The sequence below is a fragment of the Miniopterus schreibersii genome (genome assembly GCF_964146895.1).
Source record: "Miniopterus schreibersii genome assembly, chromosome: 7".
Taxonomy (NCBI): Eukaryota; Metazoa; Chordata; class Mammalia; order Chiroptera; family Miniopteridae; genus Miniopterus; species Miniopterus schreibersii.
The window spans coordinates 49,770,892-49,773,511 of NC_138108.1; the positions used below are offsets into that span (position 1 = coordinate 49,770,892).

The 2,620-nt window shown below is 38.6% G+C and overlaps 1 pseudogene across 1 annotated transcript; it reads right to left on the bottom strand.

The window, feature by feature from the left end:
- Nucleotides 1–798: 798 nt before the first annotated feature.
- LOC308559408 (nascent polypeptide-associated complex subunit alpha pseudogene) lies at nucleotides 799–1,488 on the bottom strand (annotated as a pseudogene). The gene has a single exon. The product of its transcript is annotated as a nascent polypeptide-associated complex subunit alpha pseudogene (transcript).
- Nucleotides 1,489–2,620: the final 1,132 nt, after the last annotated feature.

The window sequence follows — 2,620 nt, forward strand, 5'->3', positions numbered from 1 at the left end:
GCTCTGATTACTCTCTCTGGGTTGAATTTCTGGATCACCTTTTTGTGTGACCCCTAAGCAAGTTTACGGATAATGTGAACTCTTAACACTGTTTGCTCTGGGGCTTCAGGCGAAAATCAGAGGCAACAGGAACAAGTCTACTTATAGTGCTCTACTCATCAATAATTTCACTATTGACACAATTTAAGCACAATTAGCACAATTTGTTTCCAAACAAAGAGTCTGGATAGCATATACAGTTGAAGCAAGGGCTGAGGGGCAATATTTATAAACAGAACTAGATGACTTAATTTACAGACTTGTTTTCTCAAGGTATTGCTTTAGTTGATACCGTTGGACCAGTTTGGTGTGTAGAATTAGTCTCAGAGACTTTCATCATTCTTTCAGGGTGGTTCCTACAGACAGGCAAATGAATAGACAGAGCAAATGGGAGTTATTTTGTAGGCTAGAGATGACAGAGGAAAAGATTTCTGAGAGGTAGATTTAAGATCTCGTCAGTCTTCTTCCCCAGAAAATCTGAATCAAGACTTCACTTAACATTCATCCATCTCTGGTCTTTTGTGTTCCTGCTCCTCATATAATGACCTAGTTCTAATCTGCTGTATTCCTAATTTGGGCATGGTCACCAGACTCTAACAGCCTGGTTATTTCTGCTTTATTCTTGATTTCTTTTCTTTTTTTTTTTTCAGTCCACAAGAAGCCATAACTTTATTAATGATAGAAACAGTACAAATTTTAAATCAAGCTTCAGTTACTCTTTTGAAACACTAAATAAAAAAAAAAATAAAATAAAAATCCTCATTTGCAGATGGTTACATTTACAATGTCATTGTTGTTCCTCTGGGCTCGGATTGCCTTTGCTTTCGACACATTTGCTTGTGACACTACCAATTATATGTCCTTAACTTCCACACCTGCTTAATCAACCTCTTCCTCTTCACTCTTCTTTTGTAGAGTTGGCATCTGTGTGTTTTCTTGAATGTTTGTGACAGCTTCACCTTGAACTTTGAATTTCTCAACAGCTGCTAGCTGTGTTTGCTGAGATAAATTCTATATCTTGGCTTCCCCTCAAACTATGTAGGTATCTGAAGCTGGGCTCTTGTAGACATCTGGTTTTGTGATGATAAAGAGGATATTCTTAGATTTCTGGATAGTGACCCTAGTAACCCCTGAAACCTGTCTGAAGACCCAGTTAGGACATAGCCTTCTGTGTCTTCTTTTCACTTCGGTTCTCTTTGCTTCACTGACTGGTTCTTCATGGATTTCAGCTGCTGCCAGCTGGGCTTGTTGTGTGGTTGCTTGTGTGGAATTGTGTTCCTCGAGCTCTGGTACTGATTCATCGCTGTCTGATTCTGTTCCAGGCCCTGTGTCAGCCTGGGGCTGTGGCAATTCCTGCTCTGTAGCAGGGATGATTTCTGTGCTTTCACTGGGTTCTTTGTGCGGAGAACGCAGAACCAAGATGATGGCAGAAAGAGACAGAGGTAGCATGACCCATGTCTGTCATAGAAGGAAGCCTGGAAGCTTTACTCTCGATTTCAATGATCATATTTCCAATTCTGAATTTACAACCTGGACTGGATTTCTGCTTCTCCCTTGCTTGAGTTCTGGTGTCTGTGGCCTTGAATTTATTTCATTATGGTTCATCCCATTGTTATGACTCAGAAGGAAGGATTCTATCACTGTTTTCACTGCTTGATGACTAATAAAGATTTCAAAAGTTAATATATCTCTAACTACAAAATCTTTCCTTTGACTTAATCTTTACTGTTACTGAAGTCACTTTTAAAACATGGGAGAAACATAGTTTTGCCTTCTTTTGAAAGCTATCACAGCTTCTTAAAAATGGTGGCAGAATTAAATCCTGACAGAGACTCAGAAATTTGTTCCTGTTCTAGGTAATTACACTGTGTGGGCTGCTCATAAATGGGTTCACTAATGCAGCTTGCGTGGTGTAATGCAGTATGTGGCAACTCGAGTGAAATCAGCAACTCATATTCTGGACTTTCTTCAATAGATAAGAGAGGATTAACACTGGTTGGCCTTGATAGGCCAATATGGATTAGCAGGTAGAAGAAGGAAGCTGAGGTGGAACAACTGGAAATAGAAACTGGCTTTCCAGGGACAGCATAGAGCACAAAATGCAGGATATATGCAGATAAAATTTAGCCGATACTGTTTTTCAACCTTGTTTAAAAAGATCCCATTCATTTTCTGAGCAAAGCCCCTGGTCCTTGTTGTTGACAAGGGAAACATTACCTGCGGTCAAAATTTCCAGTTACTTAAGACTGTGGTACCCAAAGAAGAGTGTATGGATTATTGTCTATGATAAAGTTTTAATCAGACCATGGGAAATGAAAAGAATAATGCAGTGATTTTTTTCTCTAAAATGAAATTTATTCATTTTAATGAGCTGATTTTTAAAATAGTGATGGACAGAGGCTTGACTTAGGTTTGTGAGCACACAATACAGTGTTCCAATGATGTGGTGTAGAATTGTGCACCTGAAACCTGTGTAATTTTGTTAACCAGTGTCACCCCAATAAATTCAATAAAAAGGGAAAAAAGAACTGCTTTTTATTTAGAGATTACGGTTTTCTCTTTTTTGCTTTGTTTTAATATG